Source organism: Salvia splendens, chromosome 3 (genome assembly GCF_004379255.2).
Source record: "Salvia splendens isolate huo1 chromosome 3, SspV2, whole genome shotgun sequence".
Taxonomy (NCBI): Eukaryota; Viridiplantae; Streptophyta; class Magnoliopsida; order Lamiales; family Lamiaceae; genus Salvia; species Salvia splendens.
This window is the reverse complement of record NC_056034.1, coordinates 25938111-25959526: the sequence shown is the minus strand read 5'-3', so window position 1 is coordinate 25959526 and position 21416 is coordinate 25938111. Positions and strand designations below refer to the sequence as shown.

Here is a 21416-nt window from a genome sequence, read left to right as displayed (position 1 = left end):
TTTGAGAAAATACCTCCTTCTTAAGATATTACTTCCTTGCGATTGCCTTAGTTAAAAAAAATTAATAATGACCATTTAGCTTCAAGATAAGTAAAAGTAGATGTCATGCACCTAGGATCATATCTCGTCTCATTCCTTTAAACCATTAACTTCATTAATTCAACTAAGAGATTTAATTCATTTGCAAGAAATTAATTAAATCAAGAGGTTAAATAATTTAACCATGAATTTACCTTACTCAAATTATGCAAGGACACAACACAAATTTAAGACAATAAATCCCAAAGCTTCAACTTAGACATAGCTTACTAGTTAAATAATTCTAACTTTAGGAATTAATTATAATTATCATAAAAGTTAGACTAATCCAATATTAAAATTTAGAGAAGACTTAGGCTCAAATATTTTAATTTTAAAGAGTCCATTCAATATAATAAAAGATAAATAAACGAGGCCCTAAAAATTAATTAATTTTAAGATCCATTCTTTAGCCATTAAAGAAATAAATGATCAAGCCCTACTCACGTCATACTCACTTTGCGCCTCCTGCCCCCCTCCCCACGTCTCTCTCTCAAACCTCCCTTCTCTCTCTCGCCTCTGCCGGAAACGGCTACTGCCGGTCACGCCGGTGCCGACCAGCCGCCCCTCTCTCCTTCTTCCTTTCTCTTTCCTTCTTTCCCCTGTTCTCACTCTCTCTCTCGGTCTCCTTCTCCACCAGCACCACCGCCGGCTGGAAACCGCCGCTGCTGCCGTCGGGCTGCCGCCGCCGCTGCGCCGGCCGCCGCCGCTGCGGAGGTGAGTATATTTCACTTTTTAAATTTTGTAAAACAACTTTCTAAACTTTGAATCTTTGCTTAAATTTTCAGAAATCAAGAGGGGTTGAAAAGACATTGAAAAAGAGTGTCGTCTTTTGCCGGATTTCGTCACCACCGTCGGGCTGCCGTCGCCGCCGCTGAGCCGCCGGAGGGCAGAAACTCCAGCCCATGTATGATTTCTTATTTCCTTAGTTTAATCTTTAATTAATTGGCTTATGTATTTGTGATTCAAGAGGCCAAGGTTTTCCTATTTATGCTTAAGAGTTGAGATCTTGAAGAAATATTAAGCATGCTTGTGTTTTGGGTTTTGGGATATGTACTAAATGATGGCATGCTTTGAAGAAAGAATTTTGGTAGGGAACTTACTTAGATGATGAGAAAAAGCTTGATGAATGAACAATATGCAACTCTCCTCTCCTTGCTAGCTAGACTCTTGAAGCACTTTCCTCCAAACTTGAATGGGTGGAAACATGGATTTTTGTGGGTGGAATGGATAAGTTTATATGATGAAACTGATGAGAGATTGTGATGGGAAAAAGGGTTGATAGGGATGTTCTATTTATAGTGAATTTCTTACCGTGTGATGTTTAATGTGGCGACAAGATACATAAGGCTCCTCTCCTCTTATTCTTCATACTCATCATGGTGTTGGGGACTTTGTTCCTCTGATTCTAATTAACTCACTGTTGGAGCATGCATGGGGAGGATTTATTCATGCAAGATTTTGAAAATTATAATGCATGTGTGCTATATGGGCTATGGCTAGCTGCAACGGGACGAGCAATTTTGTTTAGGTTTGTATACTCAATGTCATACACAAACTAAACATTGCACAATTATGCCCACTGTTGAGGTTTTGGGGCACTTCAGGCCTTTGTTTGCTGCGTGCATTTGAATAAGCAATATCTATGGGATATTAAGAAACCTATTTAATATTGTAAGCATTATATCTGGGATGTTGAGTAATACTAGTTCAGTCATGCACTTTAGCTCATTCTTCAATTTAATATTTGCCATGTTTGTCTGTTAATTCATCAATTCAATAAATAGGTCATAAAGTCTAATATTTAGATGCATCAAATCATTTGTATATGGTTTCCAAAAACAAAGATGATGAACTTGTGATTTTAACGTCCCATATTGTTTCATGCCTATTGTTTGTTCTACTTCTAATTTACGGAACAGTTTAAACATTATTTACTACAGATTTATATAAAAAAGTTTACTAATTATATTACTAACCTATTTAAATTTATTTTTCTATTTATGTAGCAGGTTGCATAGAAAAGAGAAGATTATGATTGCAGCTTTGGAAAAAGGCAAAACACCAATTTTAAGAGAACCGTTTAATGCAGAACAGTTTCAAAGCAGGTACGTAGAAAAAATAAAGAAGGTATGCTATGGTTTCCATGACCACAAGTCCACAAGTTGATCCAGTTCTTTCTTGACTTCATGTATAATATATTGTCGGTCTTAATATCGTGGCCAAGTGTTACTGATGTAAACATTTGTAACCATTACAAGTCCACAAAATTTCTGAAATTTGCAGCTTATTACAGATGTAACCATTACGATAGGAAGAAAAAAAGGAAAAAAAAAGTGTTACTGATGCAGCTGAAGCTATTCAAGCACCGGGCAACCTGTATAGGAGTCTGAGAACACTTCCCAAAAATAGGAAAAAAAAGAAGAAAAGAAAAAAAGGAAAAAAAAATGGAAAAAAGGAAAAAAAAGAAAAAAAGGAAAAAGAAGGTAGAGACGAATACTCAACTATGCCTGTGGAGCATGAAGATGTTGAGGTTTGAGCTGTTGTTTTCCCTCTTACCTTTTGTGTGATTGCTGAATTTATTATTACGGATATCACGATAGATATTTTTGACTAACTGAGCCATTTTTCTTATAGCCAAGAGAAATGACTTTTGGAAGACATTGAGAACAGATTAGGATAAAGACGATTACTCAACTAAAATGTGCGGTGTGGAAAGAACGGCTTAAAGGTTAGGGTTCAAATTATTGCTTGACCTTATTTGTGACAATTATATTGTTAGGTCTGTTTATGTGTGCTTTCCCCCTTAAGTTATGGTTTTGCATCGTGGGCTCATTGTATCCCACTTTTTGGGTGTAAACATGTCCCTCAACCGTATGATTTACAACTTACTGGAAACAATGATTGCATGTTTGCATCATAGAAATTTGTTACAATTACAAATGGATACAATTTTATCAGCCTATGATGCTAATGTATGCTTAGAAAAATAACTCTTGACCTGTGCATCTGTTTTGCAAGTCAGTTTGGTGTCTTTTGATCATTTCATTATAATTTGATCGTTCTTCTGTTTTTGTTGAGGATAATTTATCTGGTTAGTAATATACTCCCGTTGAAGAAATTGTCAGTTTTTCTATGTGTGATTTCCTTGTCTACCAATTTTTTTTATAGATTTAGCAACGTTAGCATGGTATTGTCCTGCCTTAGTAATTCAGTCTTATATCTCTCCCCTTATAGGTATCCAAAAATTTGAGAATATACAGGGTTCCGCTTTTAGTATTATTAGCGAATGATTGAAGTAATATGGAGCTTTTAAAGGTATTATGCTACTTTCCATTATAACTCATTCATCTTATAATAAAAAATTGATTAGGTTATTCCACTTTTCCATATCATTATATTAATTTTTCTCATGCCGCATATCCATTGCAGATAATTATGATTCTGGTAGCATTTTATTCATACTTTTATATTTTATTTTCAGAATGCTTCAAATGGTGTGAGAGGATAGAGGCTGTCGCTGAACTAACAGAACTTGCACCCGCCAAAAAGATTACTCCTGGAGATTTTTCAGAAGTTTATCGTACAATAAAGAAGGTATGCTATGGTTTCCATGACCACAAGTCCACAAGTTAATCCAGTTCTTTCTTGACTTTATGCAGAACATATTGTTGGTCTTAATATCGTAGCCAAATAATTCGTGTTGCCTGCACAACATTTTTGAATCTTGCAGGTTATCACAGATGTAAACATTACGATAGGAAGAAGGAAAAAATAGTTTCTGTTGCAGAAAGGGCAACCTTTTTAGGGGTCTAAGAACACTTCCCAAAAAAAAGAGGAAAAAATGGAAAAAAAGAAAAGAAAAAGAAAAAAAGGAAAAAAGAAAAAAAAAGTAGAGATGATTACTCAACTATGCCTGTGGAGCTTGAAGATGTTGAGGTTTGAGCTACGATTTTCTTTTCCCCTATTACCTTTTGTATGATAGCTGAATACAATTAGGGACATCACGATAGATATTTTTGACTAACTGGCCCATTTTTCTTTACAGCCAGGAAAAAATGAGTTTGGAAGAGATTGAGAGCAAATTAGGATCCCTTATTCAAACGGAGTCGATTACTCAACTAAAATGTGTTGTGTGTGATAGAGCAGCTTAAAGGTTAGGGTTCAAATTACCATTGACCTTATTTATGACAGTTACATATTTAGGTCATATATATGTGTGTTTTTATGTCTGTTTTCCCCCTTAAAATATGATTTTGCATCAAGGGTTCATTGTATCCCACTTTTTGGGTATAAACATGTACATCAACTGTATGATTTGCAGCTTATTGGAAACAATGATTGCATGTTTTGTCTCTAAACTGAGATTTTAGACACTATCATGCGTCCCAGAAATTTATCTTGCTCTGATGCGAATGTATGATTAGAAAAATAACTCTAGACCGGTGCATCTGTTTCTAAGTCAGTTGGTGTCTGTTGATCATTTCATAGATGATTATGTTTCATAATTATTTTATCGTTCTTCTGTTTTTCTTAAGGAAAGTTTTTCTGGTTAGTTAATATGCTCCCGTTGAAGATTGTCAGTCATTCCATGTGTGGTTTCTTTGTCTACCTAAATATTTTACTGATTTAGCAACGTTAGTATGGAATTGTTCTGTCTTAGATATTCTTCATCCTATATTTACAAGTATATGGATTCTACAATCTGCTTGTTTTGAATTTTTCTTTTGCTGTTAAGATAAACCTTTATTCAATTCCTTTGCCAATGTTTAACTTGGACAAATTTATCTTGTATATTTGAAGCAAAATAGTATATGGGGTGTAGATTAATTCTCATATCATGGCTTTTTATTTTCAATTTTCTTGATATTCTCTTTAAATACTGCTTTGTTTATTGGTCTTTTAAAAAAGGTTATATAATGCTGCAGTATACATTTTGTTTTTGGTTCTTCGATGTTAGAGTATTAAACTTATTGAGATGCTTTTGTATGAATTGCTTTAAAAAATGAGGCCACCCATTCAAAATTGTTATCTTGCTAATGATAAAATCTGTAATTCAATTTTTTATTTCTGATTTTTTTATTCAGCTATTGTGTCTTTTAAAGAGCAGCTGAAGCATGCTTTAATGAAATATTGAGGGTTTATTTACAAGAAACTGTATGAACATCCAAAATTTTTGTTCCTTGAATGAGGTTTGCTAACTTTAGTTGTTAGGTGGCACTAAACCTATCTTATATCTCTCCCATTATAGGTATCCAAAAGTTTGAGAGATTTACAAGGTTCCGCTTTTGCTATTATTAGCGAATGAGTGAAGCAATATGGAGCTTTTCAAGGTTAATATGCTACTTTCCATTATAACACATTCATCTTATTAACAAAAATAGATAAGGTTATTCCACTTTTTCATATCATTATATTGATTTTTCTTTTATTCAGACTTTTTATATTTATTTCAGAAGGTTCAAATGGTGCGAGAGGAAAGAAGCTGTCGCTGAACTAACCGAACTTGCTTCCACCAAAAAGATTTCTCTTGGAGATTTTTTCAGAAAGTTTGTCATACATTAAAGAAGGTATGCTATGGTTTTTCTTGACCACAAGTCCCAAGTTAATCCAGTTCTCTCTTGACTTTATGTAGAACATGTTGTTGGTGTTAATATTGTGACCAAGTAATTAGTGTTGCCTGAGCAACGTTTTTGAATCTTGCAGGGTTATATCACAGATGTAAACATTACGATAGGAACAAAAAAAGGGAAAAAAAGCGTTGTTGCAGCTGAAGCTATTCAAGCTCTGAAACATTACGATAGGACGAAAAAAAGGAAAAAAAAAGCGTTTTGCAGCTGAAGCTATTCAAGCTCTGGGCAACCTGTATAGGAATCTGAGAACATTTCCCAAAAAAAGGAAAAAAGGAAAAAAAGGAAAAAAAGGAAAAAAAGAAAAAAAAGAAAAAAAGAAAAAAAAGGAAAAAAGGAGAAAAAAGAAAAAGGAGAAGACTATTACTCGATTATGCCTGTGGAGCTTGAAGATGTTGAGGTGCTGTTTTCTTTTCCCCCTCTTACCTTTGGTATGCTAGCTGAATACATCATTATTAGGGGCACCATGCTAGATATTTTTTACTCACTGACCCATTTTTCTTTACCGCAAGAGAAATGAGCTTGGTAGAAATTGAGAGCAGATTAGGATCCCTTATTCAAGTAGAGACTTTACTCAACTAAAATCTGATGTATGGATAGAGCGGCTTAAAGATTTGGGTTCAAATTAGCGCTTGACCTTTTTTATGACAGTTACATATTTAGGTCACATATATGTGTGTTTTCCCCTTAAGATATGGTTTTGCATCAAGGGTTCATTGTATGCCACTGTTTAGGTATAAACATGTCAATCAACCGTATGATTTGCAGCTTACTGGAAACAATGATTCCATGTTTAGTCTCTTAATGAGATTTTAGACACAATATGATGCATCACCGAAATTTGTTACAAATGGAAACAATTTATCTGTCTTTGATGCTAATGTATGCTTAGAAAAATAACTCTTGACCGGTGCATCTGTTTCATATATGATTGTTTCATTATAATTTTATCGTTCTTCTGTTTTTCTTAAGGAAAATTTTTCTGGTTAGTTAATATGCTCCCGTTGAAGAAATTTTCAGTTATTCCATGTGTGGTTTCTTTGTCTACTTAAATATTTTATAGATTTAGCAACGTTAGTATGGAATCTTTCTGTCTTAGTTATTCTTCCTCTATTTACAATTATATGGATCATATAATTTGCTTGTTTTGAATTTTCCTTTTGCTCTTAAGATAAACCTTTATCAATTTTGTTGCCATTGTTAATTATGATTCTAGTAGCATTTTATTCATACTTTTTATATTTTATTTTCAGAAAGGTTCAAATGGTGTGAGAGGAAAGAAGTTGTCGCTGAACTAACAAAGCTTGCATCCACCAAAAAGATTACCCCTGGTGATTTTTCAGAAGTTTGTTGAACAATTAAGAAGGTATGCTATGGTTTCCATGACCGCAAGTCCACAAGTTAATCCAGTTCTCTCTTGACTTTATGTAGAACATGTTGTTGGTGTTAATATTGTGACCAAGTAATTAGTGTTGCCTGAGCAACATTTTTGAATCTTGCAGGTTATATCACAGATGTAAACATTACGATAGGATGAAAAAAGGAAAAAAAACGTTCCTGTTGCAGTTGAAGCTATTCAAGCTCTGGGCAACCTGTATAGGAGTCTGAGAACACTTCCCAAAAAAAGGAAAAAAAGGAAAAAAAAAAAAAAGAGAAGAAAAGAAAAAAAGGAAAAAAAGGAAAAAAATGGAAAAAAAGAAAAATGGAAAAAAAAAGAAAAAAAAAGGAAAAAAGGAGAAAAAAGAAAAAAAGGAGAAGACTATTACTCGACTATGCCTGTGGATCTTGAAGATGTTGAGGTGCTGTTTTCTTTTCCCCCTCTTACCTTTGGTATGCTAGCTGAATACTAATGAGTTTGGAATAAATTGAGAGCAGATTAGGATCCCTACATTACTCAACTAAGATCTGATGTACATTTATGTGTGTTTTCCCCTTAAGATATGGTTTTGCATCAAGGGTTCATTGTATGCCACTGTTTAGGTATAAACATGTCAATCAACCGTATGATTTGCAGCTTACTGGTAACAATGATTGCATGTTTGGTCTCTTAAATGAGATTTTAGACACTATATCCTGCATCAGAGAAATTTGTTACAAATGGAAACATTTTATCTGGCTTTGATGCTAATGTATGCTTAGAAAAATAACTCTTGACCGGTGCATCTGTTTCATAGATGATTATGTTTCATTATAATTTTATCATTCTTCTGTTTTTCTTAAGCAAAATTTTTTTGGTTAGTTAATATGCTCCCGTTGAAGAAAGTGTCAGTTATTCCATGTGTGGTTTCCTTGTGTACTTAAATATTTTATAGATTTAGCAACGTTAGTATGGAATCTTTCTGTCTTAGTTATTCTTTCTCCTATATTATATGGATCATATAATGTGCTTGTTTTGAATTTTCCTTTTGCTCTTAAGATAAACCTTTATCAATTCTGTTGCCATTGTTTAATTTGGAAAAATTTATCATGTATATTTGAAGCAAAATTGTGTATGGGGTGTAGATTAATCCTCATATCATGGCTTTTTATTTTTAATTTTCTTGATATTCTCTTTATATACCGCTTTGTTTATTGGTCTATTTTAAAAAGGCTATATAATGCTGCAGTATACATGTTGTCTTTGGTTCTTTGATGTTAGAGTATTAAACTTATTTAGATGCTTTTGTTTGAATCGCTTTAAAAATGAGGCCACCCATTCATAATTGTTATCTTGCTAATGATAAAATCTGTACTTCAATTTTTAATTTATGAATTTTTTGTTTCAACTACTGTCTTTTAAAGAGCAGCTGAAGCATGCTTTAATGAAATATTGAGGGTGTGTTTACAAGAAACTGTATGAACATCCAAAATTTTATTCCTTGAATGAGGTTTGCTAACTTTAGTTGTTAGGTGACACTAACCTATCTTATATCTCTCCCCTTATAGGTATCCAAAAATTTGAGAGATTTACAAGGTTCCACTTTTGCTATTATTAGCGAATGAGTGAAGCAATATGGAGCTTTTCAAGGTTAATATGCTACTTTCCATTATAACTCATTCATCTTATAATAAAAAATTGATAAGGTTATTCCACTTTTCCATATCATTATATTGATTTTTCTCGTACCATCTTATGATTCTGGTAGCATTTTATTCATACTTTTTATATGTTATTTTCAGAAAGTTTCAAATGGTTGTGAGAGGAAAGAGGCTGTCGCTGAAACTAAACAGAGCGTGCATCCACCAAAAAGATTACTCCTTGAGATTTTTCAGAAGTTTGTCGAACAATTAAGAAGGTATGCTATGGTTTCCATGACCGCAAGTCCACAAGTTAATCCAGTTCTCTCTTGACTTTATGTAGAACATGTTGTTGGTGTTAATATTGTGACAAAGTAATTAGTGTTGCCTGAGCAACATTTTTGAATCTTGCAGGTTATATCACAGATGTAAACATTACGAAGGAAGAAAAAAAGGAAAAAAAAGCGTTGCTGTTGCAGCTGAAAGCTATTCAAGCTCTGGGCAACCTGTATAAGAGTCTGAGAACACTTCCCAAAAAAAGGAAAAAAAAAAAAAAAGGAAAAAAGAGAGAAAGAAAAAAAGGAAAAAAAAGGGAAAAAAGAAAAAAGGAAAAAAGGAAAAAAAAAAAAAAAAAAGGAAAAAAATGGAGAAAAAAGAAAAAGGAGAAGAAGATTATTAACTTTGACTATGCCCTGTGGGAGCTTGAAGATGTTGAGGTACTGTTTCTTTTCCCCCTCTACCTTTAGTATGCTAGCTGATACAAATTTATTTGGGCATCTTGATAGATATTTTTGACTAACTGCCCATTTTTCTTTTCAGCCAAGAGAAATGAGTTTTGAAAGAAAGAATTGAGAGCAGATTCGGATCCCTTATTCAAGTAGAGACATTACTCAACTAAGATCTGCTGTGTGGAAAGAGCGGCTTAAAGGTTAGGGTTCAAATTACCGCTTGGACAGTTACATATTTAGGTCCACGCATATGTGTGTTTTTCCTCTTAAGATATTGGTTTTGCATTAGCGTTCTTGTATGCCACTGTTTAGGTTAAACATGTCCATCAAACCGTATGATTGCAGCTTACTGGAAACAATGATTGCATGTTTGGTCTCTTAAATGAGACTTTAGTCACAATATCCTGCATCAGAGAAATTTGTTACAAATGGAAACAATTTATCTGGCTTTGATGCTAATGTATGGTTAGAAAAATAACTCTTGACCGGTGCATCTGTTTCATAGATGATTGTTTCATTATAATTTTATCGTTCTTCTGTTTTTCTTAAGGAAAATTTTTCTGGTTAGTTAGTATGCTCCCGTTGAAGAAATTTTCTGTTATTCCATGTGAGGTTTCCTTGTCTACTTAAATATTTTATAGATTTAGCAACGTTAGTATGGAATTGTTCTGACTTATTTATTCTTCCTCCTCTATTTACAATTATATGGATCATATAATCTGCTTGTTTGAATTTTCCTTTGTCTCTTAAGATAAACCTTTATCAATTCTGTTGCCATTTTTTAATTAGAAAAATGTATCATGTATATTTGAAGCAAAATAGTATATGGGGTGTAGATTAATCCTCATATCATGGCTTTTTATTTTTAATTTTCTTGATATTCTCTTTATATACCGCTTTGTTTATTGGTCTATTTTAAAAAGGCTATATAATGCTGCAGTATACATGTTGTCTATGGTTCTTTGATGTTAGAGTATTAAACTTATTTAGATGCTTTTGTATGAATCGCTTTAAAAAATGAGGCCACCCATTCAAAATTGTTATCTTGCTAATGATAAAATCTGTACTTCAATTTTTAATTTATGAATTTTTTGTTTCAACTACTGTCTTTTAAAGAGCAGTTTTAAAGAGCAGCTGAAGCATGCTTTAATGAAATATTGAGGGTTTGTTTACAAGAAACTGTATGAACATCCAAAATTTTAATTCCTTGAATGAGGTTTGCTAACTTTAGTTGTTAGGTGGCACTGAACCTATCTTATATCTCTCCCCTTATAGGTATCCAAAAATTTGAGAGATTTACAAGGTTCCACTTTTGCTATTATTAGCGAATGAGTGAAGCAATATGGAGCTTTTCAAGGTTAATATGCTACTTTCCATTATAACCCATTCATCTTATAATAAAAAATAGATAAGGTTATTCCACTTTTCCATATCATTATATTGATTTTTCTCGTACCATCTTATGATTCTGGTAGCATTTTATTCATACTTTTATATTTTATTTTCAGAAAGTTTCAAATGGTGTGAGAGAAAGAGGCTGTCGCTGAACTAACAGAGCGTGCATCCACCAAAAAGATTACTCCTTGAGATTTTTCAGAAGTTTGTCGAACAATTAAGAAGGTATGCTATGGTTTCCATGACCGCAAGTCCACAAGTTAATCCAGTTCTCTCTTGACTTTATGTAGAACATGTTGTTGGTGTTAATATTGTGGCCAAGTAATTAGTGTTGCCTGAGCAACATTTTTGAATCTTGCAGGTTATATCACAGATGTAAACATTACGATAGGAAGAAAAAAAAGGAAAAAAAAAAGCGTTGCTGTTGCAGCTGAAGCTATTCAAGCTCTGGGCAACCTGTATAAGAGTCTGAGAACACTTCCCAAAAAAAGGAAAAAAAATGAAAAAGAGAGAAAGAAAAAAGGAAAAAAATGGGAAAAAAAAGAAAAAAAGGAAAAAAAAGGAAAAAAAGGAAAAAATGGAGAAAAAGAAAAAAGGAGAAGACTATTACTTGACTATGCGTGTGGAGCTTGAAGATGTTGAGGTGCTGTTTTCTTTCCCCCTCTTACCTTTAGTATGCTTGTTGAATACATTATTATTTGGTGGGCATCATGATAGATATTTTGACTAACTGCCCATTTTTCTTTTCAGCCAAGAGAAATGAGTTTGGAAGAAATGAGAGCAGATTCGACCCTTATTCAAGTAGAGACATTACTCAACTAGGATCTGCTTGTGTGGCAAAGATCGGCTTAAAGGTTAGGGTTCAAATTACCGCTTGACCTTTTTATGACAGTTACATATTTAGGTCACGTATATGTGTTTTTATGTGTGTTTTTCCTCTTAAGATATGGTTTTGCATCAAGGGTTCTTGTATGCCACTGTTTAGGTATAAACATGTCCATCAACCGTATGATTTGCAGTTTACTGGAAACAATGATTGCATGTTTGGTCTCTTAAATGAGATTTTAGTCACAATATCCTGCATCAGAGAAATTTGTTACAAATGGAAACAATTTATCTGGCTTTGATGCTAATGTATGGTTAGAAAAATAACTCTTGACCGGTGCATCTGTTTCATAGATGATTATGTCTCATTATATTTTTATCGTTCTTCTATTTTTCTTAAGGAAAATTTTTCTGGTTAGTTAATATGCTCCCGTTGAAGATTGTCAGTCATTCCATGTGTGGTTTCTTTGTCTACCTAAATATTTTATAGATTCAGCAACGTTAGTATGGAATTTTTCTTAGTTATTTCTCTTCCTATGTTTACAGTTATATGGATCCTATAATCTGCTTGTTTTGAATTTTCCTTTTGCTCTTAAGATAAACCTTTATCAATTCTGTTGCCATTTTTTAATTTAGAAAAATGTATCATGTATATTTGAAGCAAAATAGTATATGGGGTGTGGATTAACTGCTTTGTTTATTGGTCTTTTCTAAAAAGGTTAGATAATCCTGTAGTATACATGTTGTCTTTGGTTCTTCTATGTTAGAGTATTAAACTTTTGAGATGCTTTTGTATGAAATGCATTAGAAACGAGGCCACCCATTCAAAATTGTTATCTTGCTAATGATAAAATCTGTAGTACAATTTTAATTTATGAATTTTTTGTTTCAGCTGTTGTGTCTTTTAAAGAGTAGGTTGAATCACAAACTGATTTGGATCCATCTGTTGAGAGGTCGATCCATTTACTTTGTGTTATTCCCAGCTGGAATGAGAAAAATGTTCAGGTGCTGCATCCAGAAACTTAAAATTTTACATAATTTCTTTGTTGTTATCGACTACTTGGAATGTTGAACTTGCTTAAGCATGGTCTGTTGAACAGGTCCTGCAAGAAGTTATTGATATTGTCACGCAAATTACTGCGGTAGCATCGAAGCTTCCTAAAGAGTGTGTTGTGATTTGCCTTTCAGGTGAAAAATCTTCAAATGATGTAAGGAAAGAGGCTGCTGCTGAACTAACAGAACTTGCATCCACCAAAAAGATTGCTCTTGGAGATTTTTAGAAGTTTATCGAACAATAAAGTGTCAATCTCAGTTCTCTCTTGACTTTATGCACACATATTGTTGGTGTTAATAAATCGTGACCAAGTAATTGGTGTTGCTGAGCAACATTTTTTGAATCTTTGCAGGTTCCTATAAGAAAAAAAGAAAAAAAAGGGAAAAAGGGAAAAAAAAAGAAAAAAAGAAAAAAAGGAAAAAGGAAAGGGGAAAAAAGGAAAAAAAAAAAAAAAGGAAAATAAAAGAAAAATCGCAGCCAGACTCAAGTAAGTAGATTGCTGTGTCGGGTACTCAACATGAGCCGTGGATAAAGCTCAACACAGATGGCTCCTACAATGAAGCGAACGGTAGAACAGGGGCTGGAGGGATTATTCGAGACCACTTGGGTAAGATGCTCGTCGCCTTCAGCACACCCCTAGAAGCACACTCGGCGTTAGAGGCGGAGCTGTTGGCCATGCTCCACGGGCTAAAATATAGCCAAAAGAACTCGCCCTACCAAATCTGGATTGAGTCCGATGCAGAGCAAGCAATCAAATTGGTCAATGGGACAGGATGGGGCCCGGCACTCGCCCGGCATGCGGTGGCGCAACTAACCCTTCATAAACGCCAACTCAAATTCCGAGCCACCTTCATACACAGGGAGGGGAACAAAGCGGCGGATTTCCTTGCGAAAATGGGGCTAGTCCAAGACAGTGGTCTACGAATGCACTACAATTCAGCTCCGAGAGAACTGTTGGACTTGGTTAGATTGGACGAGATGGGAGTGTGCACATCCGATACCTTGACGGGAACGGGCATTAAAGTTGATAATGAGACGATGGGAGACAATAGTGACTAGCTTTTTGGTTAATTGTATTTTGGAAAAGAGTATGATGTGGGTCCGAACCTTGTGGATTGGACCGCATACTACTCTTGATTGTTACGGCACACCACTTTTGGGTGTGCCACGCTTGTAATTACCGCCTTTTGAATTATAGGGATGAGGGACCCACGAACCCTCCACCGTAGAGGTGTTTGATAAAAAAAAAAAAAAAAAAAAAAAAAAAAAAAAAAAAAATGGACCCGTCATGAGCGAGATGACCGTTGGAGGGGATGATGTCGGACCCCTAAACGTATCCCCAGAGGATTGATTTGACCGTAGCATGTGTGCCAAAAAGTACATTGGGGAGTGAGATAGTCAACTTGCCCGAATTGGGCATGGGAAACAAATCACCTTTCGGAAAGTGCTTTTGCCCCTTACCAAAACCGGAAGTCACATGTGGAGCCATGCTCACCCCTACCAATGCAGCAAATGAATCCAAAAAAGAGTGATATCCTCCAAATCATTCACCTGGCCGCGGCGGAGATGCTTGATGCGGCGGCGGCGCAGCCCCTCCTCGCCGAACCCCCACCGGCCACGGACTACACGGCGAAGGTCGCCCTTCTCCCAGACCGAGAGACAAAGATATTGAACAATGCACGCCTCTCATTGAGCATGGCCCTTCCCTGGAAGATTTCCCACCTCTCGAAAAGGGAAGGACCCGGAAAATCCGAGCATCATTCGAAGCCGGCTCGGCGTTAGTGAGTACGGGATGGCCGAGGACCAATGCAATCCGCAAACACCCCTCGAGACTCGTCCGCGCCTTCGGCCTCGGACACGCATGCGATGGACCCGACGCCGACCGAGATGGACATAGAAATGCCGCGCCTCCTTACGCACCCAGGTCGAGAGGGACTCGTGTGATGATCCGCGAACCGACCCAAACGGTGTAGCTAAATCAAAAGATAAGCCGACACACAACCTTTCAGGAGGCAATACCGAGCCGGGCGTGGGGAACCCCACCAAGCCAAAATCCATGGCCGACATGGTGCGGGGACCATCGGTGGTTGAATGCCCACAAGTCTTCGTCCCCGAGAACATCCAAAATATCGGCTTTGCTTCCACGGCAAACGGAGTGCCATCCATTTACTTCTCCGGGTCAGAAATCCAAAGGTTGGCCTCGTCCCTCGGCCATGCTATTGTAGGTAAGTTCTCGCACTCAATCCCGGCTTCCTATCAAATCCAAAAGGCTCTAGACAACATTAAGTTTTGCCGTGGCTATACTTGGAAATATATTAACGCCAAACATATTCTTGTTCAATTTGAGGACATGACGGACTATGCTCGGCTCCTAAGTGGACCCAAAGGGACACCGGTATGGTTCATTGATCGGCATCCGATGAGAGTTTTCAAATGGTCTCCGGAATTTGACGCCTATTATGAATCTCCGATTGCGGCTATATGGTGCAACCTAATTGGACTCCCGATCCACCTATTTGATCAATCGGCCCTCTATGCCATTGGGAAACTCCTTGGTAACCCGATCCAAGTAGATAGAGCGAAGGCCAACAAATCAAGACTCTCCTTTGCGCGGCTATGCATTGAGATCGACATTACAAAGCCGCCACCCGACGAGATCATCCTCGACATTTGTGCGCGTCCTTTGGTGCAGCAAGTAAAGTGGGATAAGATCCCGTCCTACTGTGGAGAATGCAAACATGTCGTCGGTCACAAGAGTGAAGTTTGTTACGCTTCTGGAAGGCGGATCGACCTCCAAAACGAAATTACAACTTAGCAACACCAAAACAACCACAACACGAGGAAATAGGAGCTAAGAAGAACAATACTGATCCGAGGCACACCGATAATAACATGGAATGGAAACAACAAGGGAAACACAAGGGAAAGGAAGGAAACATCCGGATGAACCCGAGAGCCAATATGTACTCGGGGGCGGAGTGGTCGGGGCCGGACTTTTGGGTGATATGCAAGGAACCGGGAGTAAGGACATGATCATCATCCATGAGGAGCATACCACCTCTTCACCTAAGGGGGTGCTCGCTAAATTCCCCTCTTCTGGAAATGGGCGCGGGGTACGCCAAGAGGAGCGGATATGGCGCGGCGAGAAGTGAACCCGACTTCGGGGGGCCATGTGCAACCGAAAGGCTTCTTTAAACCCTTCGACCTAAAGAAAACCGAGGCACAAGGGCCATCAAGTCACTTGAGTACTAACCGATATTTCACCCTCATGGCTCAAGAGAACTTCGTGGAAAATGATATGGAAGACGAGGAAAATTGGGATGATACCATCTCCCATAATGAAATCGATGAGGGCGCCAATCCCGCCTCTTTGGAGGCCGCGGCATCTCATGGGGAGAAGGACCTTCAAATCATTGAATTCCAAGGAGGGGGGACAGCCCCGCCGGGTACGAACTCCTCTTGTTAATCATGTCGTTAAATTTTCTATTTGGAACGTTAGGGGAATCGCGAATGCGTCAACCCAAAACGTCCTAAAAAGACTAATTAAATCTCATAATATTTGTTTTCTTGCAATAATGGAGCCGCTTACCTCTCCTAATCCGGACAAATTCTCGAAAGTGTTGGGGCTGTCCTACATGGGGGCGAACACCAATGGGAAAATTTGGATTTTTGTGGAGGAAGGGATGGATTTTGATGTGATGGATGACACGGACCAGCTGCTACATGGGAGGCTCACTTGTCCCCGGATCTCAACCCCTATTATGATCTCGGCCGTGTATGCTAAATGCACGAGAGGAGAGCGGCATGCCCTTTGGGAAAAGATGAGAGATATTGCCCAAGTTTCGGAGGGAACACCGTGGTTCATTGGAGGGGACTTCAACACAATCCTTTCCACTCGAGATAGGACGGGAAGCGACACAAACCGTCAGGCCGAAATGGTGGATTTCGCAGAGGCCATTGAGGATTGCAGACTAATGGACCCAGGCTATGATGGGGCTGAATTCACCTGGGCAAAGAACGGCCTCATGGAAAGGCTGGATAGGGTGTTGATTAGTGAGATGACGCCCCAATTGTTTGATGCAATAAGAGTCACTAACCTACCCCGTATTGCTTCGGACCACGGGCCTCTCCTCGTCAGATGCAGGCTACCTAATGCCCACGGGGGTGGTAGAGCCTTCCGGTTCCAAAACATGTGGGTCCGGCATGAGGGTTTTGGTGAGTTGGTGCAAGAAGATTGGATGGCTCCCACGGAGGCTGTGGGCCTCCTCAATTTGAAGATCAAGCCTGGCTAGGATCAAACAAACGCTTAAAAGATGGAACAAGGAGGTTTTTGGGAATATACACGCCAGCCTCAAACTTGTGAAGAGAACATTGCGCTGGCTCAATCGGAGTTTGAGGTGACCCCTCGGCCCGGAATAGAACAGAGGTCAACAAACAATTGCTGAGTACATCCTTCTCCTTAAGATGGAGGAAGATTTTTGGCGTCAGAAGGCGGCCCCTCCGTTGGTTGGAAGAAGGGGATAAAAACACTAGATTTTACCAAAGTTGGGTGAAGCAGAAGAGGATTCGGCTACGTATCCACAAGATTAACGCTAATGGGCGTGAGCTTACGGATGACACGGCCATCAAAGAATCGGCGGTTGAGTTCTTTCAAAACCTCCTAGCCCCAAGCTACCCGGAGCTTGTGGATCCGGACCTCAGCCTCTTACATCCACTTCCCTCCCTCGGAGCAGTTGGCGGGCCTCCCCACACCCCCGGATGCGGGATGAGGTGAAACGAGCTGTCTTCGATATCTCGGCCAATAGCGCGCCCGGCCCGGATGGCTTCTCGGCATTGTTCTTCCAAGCTTGTTGGGGCATTGTGGGGGCCAGACGTGGTGGGAAGCGGTTAGGCAATTTTTTGGTGGGGCTTTCCTCCCCCGCAGCTTCACGGCCACGAGTATCGTACTCATCCCCAAGAAGCCTTTACCCGAGACTTGGGGAGACTATAGGCCCATTAGCTTGTGTAACGTGATCAACAAGGTGATTACTAAAGTCCTCACGAGGCGCCTTGCCCCATTCCTTCCAAGTGTTGTTGCACCGAATCAAAGCGGGTTTGTCAAAGGGAGGCTCCTCAATGACAATGTACTTCTTGCACAGGAGATGTTCCATGAGCTCCATAGAAGTACACCAGCCCCTAATGTTGCCTATCAAGATTGACATGGCTAAGGCCTATGATAGGGTTCAATGGCCGTTCCTCCTAAAAGTCCTCAAGCAAATGGGCTTCCCCGAACCTTGGGGTGGCGCTCATAGAAGGTGCATCGGGGACATGCTGGTTCTCGATCCTTATCAACGCGGCCCCGACGGGCTTTTTTCAAATCCACTCGTGGCCTTAGACAAGGGGACCCCCATTTCCCCCCCCGCCCTCTTCGTCCTCGCTGCGGACTACCTCTCGAGATCACTCGATAAACTTATCCTCGGAGACAAAGAGATGACATACAAAGCAACCCGAGGCAGCATGGAGATCAGCCCACCTCGCCTATGCGGACGACATCATCATCTTCACGCAAGCGGCCGTAAACCCCCTCCGGAGGCTACGTGCATGTCTTGAGCATTATACCGAGGTGTCCGGACAACAAATCAACCTCGGCAAGAGCAATTTCTACATCTCCGAGGCGCATGAAGGCTGGTCAAACATAATTCAAAGTGAAGGAGGTTTTTCACGAGGTATGTTCCCCTTCCTTTACCTTGGTGTCCCTATTTACCGGGGGGGTGAAGCGCACGGATATGTTCATGTTTCTTCGAGAGAAAATCTCGGCTAGGATATCTGGATGGGCTCACCGACACCTTTCCTTTGGGGGGAGACTAACCTTGATAAAAAGCACACTTGAGGCGATTCCCTTACATATCTTTCAAGCGATCGAGCCAACCGGCGGAGCCCTCAAGCAATTAGATCAACAAGTGGCTCGCTTCTTTTGGGGGTCGAGTAATGAGAAGAAAAGGACGCACTGGATTGGATGGGATCAGGTTTGCCTACCCACGGCCGAAGGGGGCTTGGGCATTCGGAAGATCAAGGAGGTCTTACGTGCCTTTAATATTAAACTATGGTGGAGATTCCGGGAACAAAACTCCCTTTGGGCTACGTACATGATGACTAAATATTGCCTTAAGGCGTCCCCACTCACAGCTAGAGCCTCGGGAGGTGTAGCCCTACTTGGAAGAGGCTTTTGAAGGCTCGGGCACAGGCGCAAACCGTACATTCGTTGGGTGGTGCGAGAAGGTAAGATATCTTTTTGGGATGACCTATGGCTAGGAGAGGTTCCTTTGAGGGAACTTTGTCTTGATGATAGGGGAGGCCCTCTTGTCCATGTTGCTGATTACACTATCAATGGAGCTTGGAATGAAGCCAAGTTGCGGATTCTACAAGCGCAAGCCGGTCTTACACAACACATCGTCCGGAAGATCCTTGACACGCCAATCATCCCGGAGGGGCCGGATGTGCCGAGATGGAGGCTTTCACACAATGGGGAGTTCTCACTAGCATCAACTTGGGAGACCATCCGAACTCAAAGACCTATCATCCAAGGCCTTGATGACTTATGGAAAGCAGGCCTCACGTCTTCTATTGCTATCTTCATTTGGAGACTCCTATCCAACCGAATTCCGGTGGATACGAAGCTACAGTGGAGGAGAATGGAGATGGCATCTAAGTGCCAATGCTGCCCTCATAGACCGGGCATCGAATCACTGCAGCATCTCTTCATCCAAGGGGCTGGCGCCCGAGGTGTGTGGAGGGAGTTTGACTCCTGGTTCGAGGGATCTTCACCACCTCTCCGGATCAATGACACCATCCCAGAGAGGCTCGAAGTCTTGGCACGGAGAGTCCAACAACCCGGTAAGAAACACCTCAGTCGGGCGATGCCGTACCTTATTCTTTGGTTCATTTGGGCTGAGCGAAACAGGAGTCGTCATCAATCGGTGCAATTTAAGCCTTTCAATGTGGTATGGCAAGTGCAAATGTTCCTTAGAAATAGCATGGCCAATGGATCCTACAAACCGAAGCATTGGAAAGGAGTCCGCCTCAAGATCAACGTCCCGAGTCAGGCCGAGCCACGAAGGACCAGGCCCCTCGCGATGGTGGTCAAATGGAACCCGCCGGATGAACCGTGGATCAAACTCAACACTGACGGAGCATACATGGAGGCAACGGATAAAGCCGGGGGGGAGGTCTTGTTCGTGACCACGAGGGCAACATGCTTGCAGCCTTTACCTCCCCACTCGAGGCCCACTCAGCCCTCGAAGCGGAGCTTCTGGCCATCCAATTCGGGTTGACGCTCGCCGCAGAATTCAGAAGGCCTATTTGGGTTGAGTCGGATGCACAACAAGCGGTTAAGCTCCTAAATGGCACGCACTGGGGACCGGCCCATATTAGTCGGGTGATGGCACGACTAGCAATCCTCAAGCGCCAACAAGACACCCGTATCACCTTCATCCACCGGGAAGGGAATAGAGCAGGAGATCTCCTCGCCAAAATGGGATTAGAAAGAAATGACTACTGGCGTATGAATGCCCTCACGGCACCAAGGCACCTCACAGCGATGATTAGGATGGATGCAATGGGTATCCCGAACATTCGGGTCCATAATGAAGAGGAAGAATAGGCTCGAGTTTTGGTGGAAAGGGATATAGTCTTTCTTTTGTTGAATTGTAGTTTACCTTTTGAAAGGGAGTATGATGTGGTCCGGGCTTGTGGAATCGGACCGCATACTACTCCTAATTTTCGTTTAGGCACACCACTTTCGGGTGTGGCCACGCCTTGTAATTACCGCCTTTGGAATGATAGGGATGAGGGACCCACGAACCCTCCACCGTAGAGGTGTTTGATTAAAAAAAAAAAAAAAATGTACTCCTTGCACAGGAGATGTTCCATGAGCTCCATAGAAGTACACCAGCCCCTAATGTTGCTATCAAGATTGACATGGCTAAGGCCTATGATAGGGTTCAATGGCCGTTCCTCCTAAAAGTCCTCAAGCAAATGGGCTTCCCCGAACCTTGGGTGGCGCTCATAGAAAGGTGCATCGGGACATGCTGGTTCTCGATCCTTATCAACGGGGCCCCGACGGGCTTTTTCAAATCCACTCGTGGCCTTAGACAAGGGGACCCCATTTCCCCCGCCCTCTTCGTCCTTGCTGCGGACTATCTCTCGAGATCACTCGATAAACTTATCCTCGGAGACAAAGAGATGACATACAAAGCAACCCGAGGCAGCATGGAGATCAGCCACCTCGCCTATGCGGACGACATCATCATCTTCACGCAAGCGGCCGTAAACCCCCTCCGGAGGCTACGTGCATGTCTCGAGCATTATACCGAGGTGTCCGGACAACAAATCAACCTCGGCAAGAGCAATTTCTACATCTCCGAGGCGCATGAAGGCTGGTCAAACATAATTCAAAGTGAAGGAGGTTTCTCACGAGGTACGTTCCCCTTCCTTTACCTTGGTGTCCCTATTTACCGGGGGGTGAAGCGCACGGATATGTTCATGTTTCTTCGAGAGAAAATCTCGGCTAGGATATCTGGATGGGCTCACCGACACCTTTCCTTTGGGGGGAGACTAACCTTGATAAAAAGCACACTTGAGGCGATTCCCTTACATATTTTTCAAGCGATCGAGCCAACCGGCGGAGCCCTCAAGCAATTAGATCAACAAGTGGCTCGCTTCTTTTGGGGG

The 21416-nt window shown here is 40.2% G+C and overlaps 5 long non-coding RNA genes across 8 annotated transcripts; all 5 read left to right on the top strand.

Annotated features, from left to right (window-relative positions):
- Positions 1 to 518: 518 nt before the first annotated feature.
- LOC121795557 lies at positions 519 to 2567 on the top strand. Of its 4 annotated transcripts, none has more exons than XR_006049575.1 (4): positions 519 to 795; positions 867 to 985; positions 2088 to 2208; positions 2375 to 2567. It is a non-coding gene; the product is annotated as an uncharacterized LOC121795557 (long non-coding RNA). The 4 variants fall into 4 exon arrangements; XR_006049574.1 differs by having other exon boundaries at positions 2365 to 2567; XR_006049572.1 differs by having other exon boundaries at positions 2088 to 2186; positions 2375 to 2566.
- A 163-nt stretch (positions 2568 to 2730) lies between these two features.
- On the top strand, positions 2731 to 7354 carry LOC121795555. Its single transcript, XR_006049570.1, has 6 exons — positions 2731 to 2809; positions 3316 to 3396; positions 3563 to 3675; positions 3812 to 4017; positions 6962 to 7074; positions 7211 to 7354. It is a non-coding gene; the product is annotated as an uncharacterized LOC121795555 (long non-coding RNA).
- A 17-nt stretch (positions 7355 to 7371) lies between these two features.
- LOC121795561 lies at positions 7372 to 8883 on the top strand. Its single transcript, XR_006049579.1, has 3 exons — positions 7372 to 7507; positions 8634 to 8715; positions 8868 to 8883. It is a non-coding gene; the product is annotated as an uncharacterized LOC121795561 (long non-coding RNA).
- A 668-nt stretch (positions 8884 to 9551) lies between these two features.
- Positions 9552 to 11285, top strand: LOC121795547. The gene is made up of 4 exons (XR_006049503.1): positions 9552 to 9633; positions 10709 to 10790; positions 10942 to 11053; positions 11190 to 11285. It is a non-coding gene; the product is annotated as an uncharacterized LOC121795547 (long non-coding RNA).
- A 442-nt stretch (positions 11286 to 11727) lies between these two features.
- Positions 11728 to 12842, top strand: LOC121794613. The gene is made up of 3 exons (XR_006049323.1): positions 11728 to 12109; positions 12546 to 12658; positions 12754 to 12842. It is a non-coding gene; the product is annotated as an uncharacterized LOC121794613 (long non-coding RNA).
- The last annotated feature ends 8574 nt before the right edge of the window (positions 12843 to 21416 follow it).